The 13899-nt window shown below is 39.6% G+C and overlaps 1 protein-coding gene across 1 annotated transcript in view; it reads left to right on the plus strand.

The window, feature by feature from the left end:
* Window positions 1–4038: 4038 nt before the first annotated feature.
* BANK1 (B cell scaffold protein with ankyrin repeats 1) overlaps window positions 4039–13899 on the plus strand; it is a 485507-nt gene continuing 475646 nt past the window's right edge. The window contains exon 1 of the mRNA XM_082390995.1: window positions 4039–4459. The gene's annotated coding sequence lies outside the window, so the exon portion shown is untranslated. The remainder of the gene's footprint in view (window positions 4460–13899) is intronic.

Here is a 13899-nt window from a genome sequence, read left to right on the forward strand (position 1 = left end):
CCCCTTTGATCTCTTCAGCGATCACTTCGTTATTAAGTAGTGTATTGTGTAGCCTCCATGTGTTTGTATTTTTTACAGATCTTTTCCTGTAATTGATATCTAGGCTCATAGCTTTGTGGTCAGAAAAGATACTTGATACGATTTCAATTTTCTTAAATTTACCAAGGCTTGATTTGTGACCCAAGATATGATCTATCCTGGAGAATGTTCCATGAGCACTTGAGAAAAATGTGTATTCTGTTGTTTTTGGGTGGAATGTCCTATAAATATCTATTAAGTCCATCTTGTTTAATGTATCATTTAAAGCTTGTGTTTCCTTATTTATTTTCGTTTTGGATGATCTGTCCATTGGTGAAAGTGGGATGTTAATGTCCCCTACTATGATTGTGTTACTGTCGATTTCCCCTTTTATGGTTGTTAGTATTTTCCTTATGTATTGAGGTGCTCCTATGTTGGGTGCATAAATATTTACAATTGTTATATCTTCTTCTTGGATCGATCCCTTGATCATTATATAGTGTCCTTCTTTGTCTCTTGTAATAGTCTTTATTTTAAAGTCTATTTTGTCTGATATGAGAATTGCTACTCCAGCTTTGTTTTGATTTCCATTTGCATGGAATATCTTTTTCCATCCCCTCACTATCAGTCTGTGTGTGTCCCTAGGTCTGAAGTGGGTCTCTTGTAGACAGCATATATATGGGTCTTGTTTTTGTATCCATTCAGCCAGTCTGTGTCTTTTGGTGGGAGCATTTAATCCATTTACATTCAAGCTAATTATCGATATGTATGTTCCTATTCCCATTTTCTTAAATGTTTTGGGTTTGTTATTATAGGTGTTTTCCTTCTCTTTTGCTTCTTGCCTAGAGAAGTTCCTTTAGCATTTGTTGTAAAGCTGGTTTGGTGGTGCTGAACTCTCTCAGCTTTTGCTTGTCTGTTAAAGTTTTAATTTCTCCATCAAATCTGAATGAGATCCTTGCTGGGTAGAGTAACCTTGGTTGTAGGTTTTTCTCCTTCATCACTTTAAGTATATCCTGCCACTCCCTTCTGGCTTGCAGAGTTTCTGCTGAAAGATCAGCTGTTAACCTTATGGGGATCCCCTTGTGTGTTATTTGTTGTTTTTCCCTTGCTGCTTCTAATATGTTTTCTTCATATTTAACTTTTGATAGTTTGATTAATATGTGTCTTTGCATGTTTCTCCTTGGATTTATCCTGTATGGGACTCTCTGTGCTTCCAGGACTTGATTAACTATTTCCTTTCCCATATTAGGGAAGTTTTCAACTATAATCTCTTCAAATATTTTCTCAGTCCCTTTCTTTTTCTCTTCTTCTTCTGGGACCCCTATAATTCGAATGTTGGTGCGTTTAATGTTGTCCCAGAGGTCTCTGAGACTGTCCTCAGTTCTTTTCATTCTTTTTTCTTTATCCTGCTCTGCAGTAGTTATTTCCACTATTTTATCTTCCACTTACCCATTCTTCTGCCTCAGTTATTCTGCTATTGATCCCATCTAGAGTATTTTTAATTTCATTTATTGTGTTTTTCATCGTTGCTTGGTTCCTCCTTAGTTCTTCTATGTCCTTGTTAAATGTTTCTTGCATTTTGTCTATTCTGTTTCCAAGATTTTGGATCATCTTTACTATCATTATTCTGAATTCTTTTTCAGGTAGACTGCCTATTTCCTCTTCATTTGTTAGGTCTGGTGTGTTTTGACCCTGCTCCTTCATCTGCTGTGTGTCTTTCTGTCTTCTCATTTTGCTTATCTTACTGTGTTTGGGGTCTCCTTTTCACAGGCTGCAGGTTCATAGGTCCCGTTGTTTTTGGTATCTGTCCCCAGTGGCTGAGGTTGGTTTAGTGGGTTGTGTAGGCTTCCTGGTGGAGGGGACTAGTGCCTGTGTTCTGGTGGATGAGGCTGGATCTTGTCTTTCTGGTGGGCACGTCCACGTCTGGTAGTGTGTTTTGGGGTGTCTGTGGCCTTATTATGATTTTAGGCAGCCTCTCTGCTAATGGATGGGGCTGTGTTCCTGTCTTGCTAGTTGTTTGGCATAGGGTGTCCAGCATTGTAGCTTGCTGGTCGTTGAGTGAAGCTGGGTCTTGATGTTGAGATGGAGATCTCTGAGAGATTTTCACCATTTGGTATTATATGGAGCTGGGAGGTCTCTTGTGGACCAGTGTCCTGAAGTTGGCTCTCCCACCTCAGAGGCACAGCCCTGATGCCTGGCTGGAGCACCAAGAGCCTTTCATCCACACGGCTCAGAATAAAAGGGAGAAAAAATAGAAAGAAAGAAAGAAAGAAAGGGGATAAAATAAAATAAAGCTATTATAATAAAAAATAAGAAAAAAATTATTAAGAAAAAATTAAGAAAAACAATTTTTATTTTTTTAAATACGTTTATTAATTTTTTATAATAAAAAATAAGAAAATTATTAAGAAGAAAATTTATTAAGAAAAAAATTTTAATTTTTTAAAATAAAAAATAAGGAAAAAATTATTCAGAAAGAATTTTTTTAAAATAAAAAATAAGGAAATAGGGCTTCCCTGGTGGGCAGTGGTTGAAAATCTGCCTGCCAATGCAGGGGACGCGGGTTCGGGCCCTGGTCTGGGAGGATCCCACATGCCGCGGAGCAACTCGGCCCATGAGCCACAATTACTGAGCCTGCGCGTCTGGAGCTTGTGCTCCGCAGCAAGAGAGGCCGCGATGGTGAGAGGCCCGCGCACCGAGATGAAGAGTGGCCCCCGCTTGCTGCGGCTAGGGAAAGCCCTTGCACGGGAACAAGGACCCAACACAGCCATAAAATAATTAATTAATTAATTAATTAATTAAAAAAAAAACAGGATACCCAGTTAAACTTCTGGATATGTTTTAAAAAAATACGGAAATAATTATTAAGAAAATATTTATTAAGAAAAAAAAAAAAGAAAAAAAAAATGGACGGACTGAACCCTAGGACAAATGGTGAAAGCAAAGCTATACAGACAAAATCTCACCCAGAAGCATACACATATACACTCACAAAAAAGGAAAAGGTGAAAAATTAATATATCCTGCTCCCAAAGTCCACCTCCTGAATTTGGGATGATTCGTTGTCTATTCGGGTATTCAACAGATGCAGGTACATCAGGTTGTTTGTGGAGCTTTAATTCGCTGCTTCTGAGGCTGCTGGGAGAAATTTCCCTTTCTCTTCTTTGTTCCTACAGCTCCCGGGGTTCAGCTTTGGATTTGGACCCTCCTCTGCATGTAGGTCGCCTGAGGGCGTGTGTTCTTCGCTCAGACAGGACGGGGTTAAAGGAGCAGCTGCTTCGGGGGCTCTGGCTCACTCAGGCCGGGGGGAGGGAGCGTTACGGAGGAGGCGGGGCGAGCCTGCGGCGTCAGAGGCGTCGTGACGTTGCAGCAGCCCGAGGCGTGCCGTGCGTTCTCCCGGGGAAGTTGTGCCCGGATCACGGGACGCTGGCAGTGGCGGGCTGCACAGGCTCCCGGGAGGGGCGGTGTGAAGAGTGACCTGTGCTCGCACACAGGCTTCTTGGTGGCGGCAGCAGCAGCCTTAGTGTCTCATGCCCGTCTCTGGGGTCCATGCTGACAGCTGCGGCTCGCGCCCGTTTCTGGAGCTCGTTTAGGTGGCGCTCTGAATCCCCTCCCCTCGCGTACCAGGAAACAAAGAGGTAAGAAAAAGTCTCTTGCCTCTTCGGCAGCTGCAGACTTTTCCCGGACTCCCTCCCGGCTAGCCGTGGCGCACTAACCCCTTCAGGCTGTGTTCATGCCGCCAACCCCAGTCCTTTCCCTGCGAGCCGACCGAAGCCGGAGCCTCAGCTCCCAGCCCCGCCCGCCCCGGCGGGTGAGCAGACAAGCCTCTCGGGCTGGTGAGTGCTGCTCGGCGCCAAGCCTCTGTGCGGGAATCTCTCCGCTTTGCCCTCCGCACCCCTGTGGCTGCGCTCTCCTCCGTGGCTCCGAAGCTTCCCCCCTCCGCCACCCGCAGTCTCCGCCCGCGAAGGGGCTCCTAGTGTGGAAACCTTTCCTCCTTCACGGCTCCCTCCCACTGGTGCAGGTCCCGTCCCTATTCTTTTGTCTCTGTTATTTCTTTTTTCTTTTGCCCTACCCGGGTACGTGGGGAGTTTCTTGCCTTTTGGGAGGTCTGAGGTCTTCTGCCAGCGTTCAGTAGGTGTTCTGTAGGAGCAGTTCCACGTGTAGATGTATTTCTACTGTATCTTTGGGAAGGAAGGTGATCTCCGCGTCTTACTCTTCCGCCATCTTGTCCAGACCCCCCTTAATGATATTTTATAGCTTTAATTATATTAAAAAACCTCCTCCACCCAATTAAGTCAAACATGTGAGTTCACAGAGGAAATCCAAACCCCTCTTTGATGCTAAGTAATTCATTTTTCCTATTTTTAGGGAAAGAAATATTTCAGCAACACTTTTGAAAAGAATTGGCAGTGGGATAGAATTTCTTCTAATTTTAAAAAAGGTAAGTACTTTTCCCACTGAAAATACAGATTCTTATAAATATGAGATATAACTGTTGGAACCACATTATGTAAAGCCATGTACATAAGTACAGACACCAAACTCACATTAATAACCCTTTAAGAGATATTCTTTATGTAATATTCATAAAATGACCTATCTGAAGAATAAGGGGCTTTTGCTTTTGGGGTTATATGATTCAAATTAAATTTGAATAACATCCTATTATGTTTACCCAGAAGTTTCAGTAGCTGCCAGTAAGCCCATATTCATTTTGACAGAGCAGTACAACTGTAGCCTCCATCTGGTGGTTTTGGTGAAGAAAAACTATTAGAAGGTACAGTGCTATCAATGGATTTCAACTGATAAAATCAATAAGAAGTTATTTTTGGCTAACTCAGAACTACTGGAAAATGGTGTGTAGAGTCCTAAAGAGTAGGAAAAGGATGAAGAAGTTTTCCTATTTCCTTACAGATCCAGATGTGAGGAAGCATTCTTTGGCCAGTACAATACTCCAAGGGTTAGTTTTGGTAATTAAAACCATTCACCCTTATTATGAATGTTTATCTATATTTAAAATCTGAAGTCAGCCAGCATGAAGAGCTCGAATCAGAATTAGTTTAATAAAACCATCCAGGGAGGCTATGTGATCTTGTAGAAAACACTAACAGTCAACGAGACGGGTCTTAGTCACAGCTTTGTAACTGAGATCTATGCCTTACTCAGTGCCTCAGCCTACCCTCTGTAAAATGAGAACAATAAAGTTCCCTTCATCACAGGGTGGGCAAGACACCAACAATTCAGTACTGATGCCTTCGCTGCTGTTGTCTGACCTACAGTGTGCTATGGCGGTGTGTTTGTGTATTTCTTCTGCTTGCTCTAATGCAACTGGTCTTCCAGTTTTCCCCATGGATACATCAGCTCCAGACTCCCCTGCTACTCCCATTTTCCATGTGGGTCTAACTCAAACGGCTCTGACGTGAATAACTTTACTTTTGGAAAAAAAAGTTTGATTTCCCTTTAAAGATTTTTGGATTGTTAATATGTTGTGTGCTTACATCACAGAGCCTGCCATATATTAATGCTTTCTGAGAAGGTGAACATTCTCAGGCACTGATATTTAGTTAACTATTTCATTTTATTTTTATTTAGCCTTCCTAAATATGTATGCTCAGATTAGTATTAAAGTAGGCTTGTGAGAGATTACATTTCCAAATACCCAATTGCTGGACAGATACAGAAGTCAGCTAAGTAAAGAAGTGACAAATTTAAGGCTGATATAAATCAAGTGGATGACTGAGGATAGATTTCAATTCTCAGATCAGTAAATAAGGTATCAGTAAAAAAAAAAAAATCTTTTGTTTATTTATTTATTTCAGTTTTTCTTTTAACAGACTTGGCTATTAAGTATCCATAAGCCCTAATTAGTGGAAAGAGCACTGATTTTTGGAGTCAGACAGATTTGAGTTTGCATCTAAGTTTTGCTATTTATTAGCTAGGAGACCTGGACAATCTACATTTATTAATTATCATTCCCATGATTGGTGAAAGAAGTGTAATAGAAGGTTGTGAAATATAGTGTTGACATCTGCCCCCAACTTATCTTGACTTTCTCCTCTCCTAATTCACTTTCTCCCCCTCATTCGCTCATTCCAGCACACTGGCTTTCTTGCAGTTTCACAAAAACATCAGGAATGTTCTCAATTAGGGATTTTGTGTTGACTGTTCCATTTGTCTTAGATTCTCATTCTTTAGATATCCACATGGCTTTCACCTTCACTGCCTTCATGTCTTTGTTCAAAGGTCTTTTTGTGTTTGGAGTCAGCCTTGATTCAAACCTATTTGCACTTGCAAACCCTGTAGCTCTATTTACACTCTTAAATCTTTCTCCTTGGCACTTTCCACTACCCTTTTTTTCTTTTTTTTCTTCCATTTTTATTGAGATATAATTAATAAACAGCACTGGGTAAGTTTAAGGTGTACAGCATAATGATTTGACCTATGTGCATTATGAAATTATTACCACAGTAAGTTTAGTGAACCTCTATCATCTCATATGGATACAAAATTAAAGACAAAGAAAAAAAGTTTCTCCTTGTGACGAGAACTCAGGATTTACTCTTGACAACTTTCATATGTATCGTACAGCAGTGTTAATTATATTTATCCTGTTGTTCATCATATTCCTAATACTTATTTATCTTATAATTTGAAGTTTGTACTTTTTGACTATCTTCCTCTAATTCCCCCTCTGCCTCTGGAAACCACAAATCTGATATCTATTTCTATGAGTTTGTTTGTTTTTGAAGTATAAATGATCTACAACACTATGTTAGTTCCTGGTACACAACATAGTGATTTGAATTTCTATACATTTCAAAATGATCACCACAATAGGTACAGTTACCACCTGTCACCATAGATATTACATAATTATTGACTATATTCCCCACACTCTACATTTAATGTCTGTGACTCATTTATTTTATCACTGAAAGTTTGTATCTCTTAATCTCCCTCACCTATTTCTCTCCTCCTTCAATCCCCTCCTCCCTGGCAACAACCTGTTTGTTCTCTGTTTCTGTTTAGTTATATTTATTCATTTGTTTTTTTTTTTTAGATGCCACATATAAGTGAAAATGTATAGTATTTGCCTTTCTCTGACTTATTTCACTTAGCATAATATCTTGTAGATCTAACCATGCTGACACAAATGGCAAGATTTCATTCTTTTTATGGATGAGTAATATTCCATTGTATATACATATATACCACATCTTATTCATCCATTCATCTATTGATGAGCACTTAGGTTTCTTCTGTCTATTGGCTATTGTAAGTAATGGTGCAATGAACACATGAGTACATATATCTTTTTGAATTAGTGTTTTTTTTCTCTTCAGATAAATACACAGGAGGGGAATTGCTGGATGATATAGTAGTTCTATTTCTAATTTTTTGATAAATCTCCATATTGTTTTCCATACTGGCTGCACCAGTTTACATTCCCACCAACAGTGCATGAGCGTTCCATTTTTTCCACATCCTTGTCAACACTTGTGATTTGTTACCTTTTGAGAATAGCCATTCTGACAGGTGTAAAGTGATATCTCATTGTGGTTTTGATTTGCATTTCCCTGATGATAAATGATATAGAGCATCTGTTCATGTGCCTGTTGGCCATGTGTAAGTCTGCTTAGGAAAACTGTCTATTCAGTTCCTCTGACTATTTTTCAATTGGATTGCTTGTTTTTATTGATGTTGAGTGGTATGAGTTCTTTGTATATTTTGGATATTAACCCCTTATCAGATATATCATTTGCAAATATATTCTCCCACTCAGTAGGCTGCTTTTTCATTTTGTTGATAGTATCCTTCACTATGAAGAGGCTTTTTAGTTTGATGTATTTATTTTTGATTTTGGTCCTCTTGCCTGAGGAAGGGAAATATCAAAAAAAAAATATTGATAAGACCGATGTCAAAGAGAATACTGAATATGATTTCTTCTAGAACTTTTAAGTTTTCAGGTATTTCATTTAAGTCTTTAATCCATTTTGAGTTTATTTTTGTATCTGGTGTGATGAAGTAGCCCAGCTTGATTATTTTGCATGTAATTGTCCAGTTTTTCCAACACCATTTTTTGAAGAGGCTGTATTTTCCCCATTGTATATTCTTGTCTCCTTTGTTGTAGATTAATGGCCCATGTAAGTGTAGGTTCATTTCTGGGCTCTCTATTCTGTTCCATTGATTTATGTGTCTGTTTTTGTGCCAGTACCATACTGTTTTGATTACTGTAACTTTGTAGTATGCTTTAAATCAGGGAGAATGATACCTCAGCTTTGTTCTTCTCTCTTAAGATTGTTTTGGCTATTTGGGGTCTTTTATGTTTCCATACAAATTTCAAAATTATTTGTTCTAGTTTTGTAAAAAATACCATTGGTATTTTGATAGGGATTGTATTGAATCTATAGATTGTCTTGGGTAGTATGGTCATTTAAACAATGTTAATTCTTCTAATCCATGAACACAGTATATCTTTCCATCTTGTGTGTCATCTTCAATTTCTTTCCTCAGTGTCTTACAGTTACAGGTCTTTTACCTCCTTGTTAGATTTATTCCTAGGTATTTTATTCTTTCTAGTGCAGTTGTAAATGGGATTTTTCCCTTAACTTCTCTTTCTGATAGTTCACTGTTAGTGATAGAAATGCAACAGATATCTGTATATTACTTTTATTTCCTGCAACATTACCAAATTAATTGATGAGTTCTAGCAGTTTTTTGGTGGTATATTTAGTATTTTCTATGTATAGTATCATGTCATCTGCCAACAGTGAGTTTTAATTCTTCCTTTCCAATTTGGATGACTTTTTTTTTTTTCTTGTCTGATTGCTGGGTTTAGGACTTCCAATACTATATGGAATAAAAGTGGCAAGAATGGGCATCTCTGTCTTGCTCCTGATCTTAGAGGAAAAGCTTTAAGCTTTTCACCATTGAGTATGATGGTAGCTGTGGGCTTATTGTATATGGCTTTTATGTTAAGGTATGTTCTCTCTATATCCAGGTTGTTGAATTTTGTTGAAAGCTTTCTCTGCAACTATTGAGATGATCATATGATTTTTATTCTTCAATTTGTTAATGTGCTGTATCACATTGATTTGTGGATATTGAACCATCCTTTCACCCCTGGGATAAATCCCTTTTACTCATGAAGGATGATTAATGTATTGTTGAATTCAGTCTGCTAATATTTTGTTGAGGATTTTTGCATCTATTTTCATCAAAGATATTGGCCTGTAATTTTTATTTTTTTGTGATATCTTTGTCTGGTTTTGGTATCAGGGTGATGCTGGCCTCATAGAATGAGTTCAGAAGTGTTCCTTCCTCTGCAATTCTTTGGAATCGTTTGAGAAGGATGGGGGAACTCTTCTCTAAGTGTTTGGTAGGATTCTCCTGTGAAGCCTACTGGTCTGGAACTTTTGTTTGTTATTGTTGAGAGGTTTTTTTAAAATTAATGATTCAATTTCATTATTGGTAATTGGTCTGTTCATATTTTCTCTTTCTTCCTGATTCAGTCTTGGGAGATTGTATACTTCTAGAATTTTATCCATTTCTTCTAGGTTGTCCATTTTATTGGCATATAATTGTTCACAGTAATCTCTTTTGATCCTTTGTATTTCTGTCGTGTTGGTTGTAACTTCTTTTTCATTTCTGATTTTATTTAATTCTGCCTGCTCTGTTTTTTCCTTTGAGTCTGGGTAAAGATTTACCAATTTTGTTTATCTATTGTTTTTTTTTTTTCTTTTTAGTCTTTATTTCATTTGTTTCTTCTTTGATCTTTCTATGTGGATAGAAATGGTTTTACTACTTATATGTGAATATAAATGATTTCAGTACTTTTGACTTTTAACCTTTCTGCTAGCTTTATATGTGGTTGATCGATTACCTTTACTGTATATTTGCATTTACCAATGGGAGTTTTCCTTTTGTAATTTTTATATTTCAAGTTGTAACCTTTTCTTTTCTGCTTAGAGAAGTCCCTTTAATATTTCTTGTAAAGTTGGTTTCTTGGTGCTGAACTCTTTTAGCTTTTGCTTGTCTGTAAAACTCTTGATATCTCCTTCAAATCTGAATGATAGCCTTTCCAGGTAGAGTGTTCTTCATTGTAGGTTTTCCCTTTTTTCACTTTAAATATATCTTATAACTCCTTCAGGCCTGAAGAGTTTCTGCTGAAAAGTCAGCTAATAGCCTTATTGAAGTTCTATTGTATTTAACTTGTTGGTTTTCCCTTGCTGTTTTTAATATTCTCTCTTTATTTTTAATTTTTGTCATTTTAATTACAACGTGTCTTTGTGTGCTTCTCTTAGGGTTGATCCTGTTTGGGACTCTCTGTGCTACTGGACCTGGATGTCTGTTTCCTAGGTTAAGAAAGTTTTTAGCTATTACATCTTCAAATATGTTCTCTGCCCCTTTCTCTCTCTCTTCTCCTCCTGGGACCCCTAAAAGGTGAATGTTAGTATGCTTGATGTTGTCCTAGAGGTTTCTAATACTGTCCTCATTTTTTAAATTCTTTTTTCTTTTTCTGTTCTGCCCTAGTGATTTCCACTATTCTGTCTTCCAGTTTGTTGTTCCATTCCTCTCTATAATCTAATATATTGTTGATTACTTCTAGTGTATTTTTAAAATTTCATTTATTGTATTATTGAGGTGTATTTGGTTCGTCTTTATGTTTTCTAACTCTTTGTTAGATACTTCTAACTTCTCACTGTGTTCATCCATTCTTCTCCCAAATTTTTTGAGCATCTTTATGATTATTACCTTGAACTCTTTATCAGGTAGATTGTTTATCTCAATTTCACTTAGTTCTTCTTCTAGGGTTTTATCTTGTTCCTTTGTTTGGAACATGTTCCTCTGTTTGGAACATGTTCCTCTGTCCCCTCATTTTGCCTAATTTACTGTTTCTATTTCTATGTATTTGGTAGGTTGGTTATGTTCCCTGATTTTCAAGCAGTGGCCTTATATAGGAAACGTGCTATGGCATCCAGCAGCACACTCCCCTCTGGTCACCAGAGCTATATGCTTTAAGGGTGCCCTCCATGCAAGCTGCATGGGCCCTTCTTTTGTGGCAAGCTGACTACTGTGTGTAGTCTGGTAGGCATGGCTGAATCCAAGTCTGGTTGGTTGCCAGGCCCTGCCTTGGCCAGAAGCTACCAGCCACTGGTGGGTGGGGCCAGGTCATGAGTTGGCTGGCTATGGAGCCCTGGGGGGGCATGTCTCAAATCTTGTGTTGGTCTGTTAGTGGATAGGGCCATGTCCTGGGGTGCCCCGGGTCTGAAGTCCACCTGCTGGTGGATAGGGCTGGTTCCTGACATGGCTGGCTGTGGGTCCAGGGTGTCTTGGAGCTGGTGTCAGCCCACTGGTGACCAAGGCTGGAGCCCAGGTCATCCTGAGGTGGTGCCTTACAGCTGGTGGATAAGCTGTGTCTTGACACAGCTGGCTGTAGGTCCACAGTGGTCCAGGGCTTGTAACTATTCCCTGGTGGGCTTGGCTGGGGCCAGGTGTTCCTGGAGCTGGTGCTTGCCCACTGGTGGGCAGAGCTGGGTCTTAGGGTCTCTGGCTGCAGGATCCATGTGTCCCAGAGCTGGTGTTAACCTGCTGGTTGATGGGTCCAAGTCCAAGGGCTGGCTGTGGAGCCCCGGATGTCCTGGGGCTAGTACTGGCCACTGGTGGGTAGTGCTGGGTCCTGGGCCCTCTTGTAGGAAGGACTGGGTCCTGGGGCTCATGGGGGCTCAAGGATTCCTATGGCAGCTGGCCTGCTGGTTGGTGGGGCTGCGTCTGCACCCAGCTGGCTGTTTGGTTTCGGGTGCCCCAGGACTGATGCTGACGAGCTGGTGGGTGGGGCCGGGCTCCAGCACTAATAAGCTAGAGGGAGGATTTCAAAATGGCGCTTGCCAGCACAAGTGTCTTCATGGCAAAATGAGCTCCCCAAAATGTCTGCTGCCAGCATCTATATCCCCAGGGTGAGGATCCTAGTTCCCTCCTGCCTTTCTGGGAGGCTCTCCAAGATCAAGCAAGTGGATCTGACCCAGACATCTTTAAAATTGCTGCTTCTGCCCTGGGTCTTAGAGCATGTGAGATTTTGTGTGTTCCCTTTAAGAGTGGAGTCTCTAGTTCCCACAGCTATGGGAACACTGGCCTTCAAAGCCAAACGTTCTGGGGCTTATTTTCCTGGTACAGGACCCCTGGCCTGAGGCATCTGATGTGGACCACGCTCCTCGGGGAGAACCTTTGCAATTGTAATTATCCTTTTGTTTGTGGGTCACCTATCTGGGGGTGCGGGTCTTGACTATACTGTATCTCCATCTCTCTTACCCATCTTGTTGTGGCTCCTTCTTTATATCTTTATTCATAGAAGATCTTTTCTGCTAGTCTTCAGATCATTTTCATTGATAGTTGCTCTGTAAATAGTTGTAATTTTGGTGTACCTATGGGAGGAGGTGAGTTCAGGGTCTTCCTACTCTGCCATCTTGGCCACTATTCTGCTTTTTTATTTTCATAAGATTTATCACCTTCTAAAAAACAAAACTTATTTTATATATTATGATTATTATTTGTGTCCCTTTAATCAGATGTAAGTTCAATGAGGGCAGGACTTTGCTCACTACTGAATCTTTACAGACTGCAATAGTTCCTGGCACATAGTAGGTGATCAATACATATTTTTAAACGAATGAATGGATATTTTAATATTACAGATGGACATAATAAAGTCCATATTGTGAGATGCCAATAATTAAAGAAAAGACTGCATACTTCTTACCAATTATATGAAATAATAAGTGCAAAAAGATCTAGAGAAAGAAGTCAGTGTAATATCCCTTGTAGATCATACACTCTACAAGGACTTTTGTTTGTTTACTGCTCAGAGATTGAACATACAAATGGTTAATGGTCAGACCATATATGAAAAAAGAACTTTGACCTACAACCTGCAGCAAACTGCCTATGAAACCAATCTTATCTATAATAAACAACCCAGGAAGCCCACCTGCAATAAGTCACACTTGCAGAAAGCCTGATTGTTACCTCTAGTGACAGTCTAGGAAGCTAAACAATAACTTCTGCAACAATCAGCCCAACATGGCCAGGACCTGATTAATAATTGACAGCTTCCCTAATTTTTGTCCCTGCTTCCAACTTAAAATCAACCATAGAAAGTCAAATATGTACCCCTAACCAATCGCAGAGGATGCCCTGCTTCTAGTTGGCCCACCTGTAGCTTCCCCATGCCAACAGCTTCCAATCAGGGCACACCTGAAGCCTTCCCCTTTAACATGATAAAACTTTTCCATTTGTCTTTGAATCTCTGCCAAAGTGCAGGTGACAGGTGACAGTGGCTGACTCCCTTACTCTAGCAAGCTCTGAATAAGCAGCCGTTGCTTTACTCCTTTGGTTGGTCTTTGTTTATTTCCACACTAGTATATCCTGAACTCCTAGAACAAAGCCGAACACATAGTAGGTACTCAATGAACATTTGTTAAACGAATACATGGATGGAAGACTAATATCTTGATGAAAATTTCATATAATGTGGTAACTTTTTTTTTAACTTGCCTTCAAAGGGAAAATAGGAATTGTTGCTATACACTTTTTTTCTTAGGTTGTTCAAGGCTGTCTTACCTCTCTCGAAGAAAAAGAGAAAACTGTGCCATAGTAGTAGAAGATAGAGCTTTTGATGTGACTCAAGAAAGTATGATAAAGTATAGCATCTGAGGGCAAGTTTTCCTTTCCTTTGCATTCTGCTCATTGATTTATCTTTGAGATTCTGAGCTTTAAAGTGTATGTGGTGAAAAAGTATCTCCTTCTCTCCATTCCTTCCTTATCCTATCTCTCAGAGTTCTCATGATCCGTATGTGGTCCCAGGAAGCTAGGGGTTTGGAGTCA

The sequence above is a fragment of the Balaenoptera borealis genome (genome assembly GCF_965194805.1).
Source record: "Balaenoptera borealis genome assembly, chromosome: 4".
Classification (NCBI taxonomy): domain Eukaryota; kingdom Metazoa; phylum Chordata; class Mammalia; order Artiodactyla; family Balaenopteridae; genus Balaenoptera; species Balaenoptera borealis.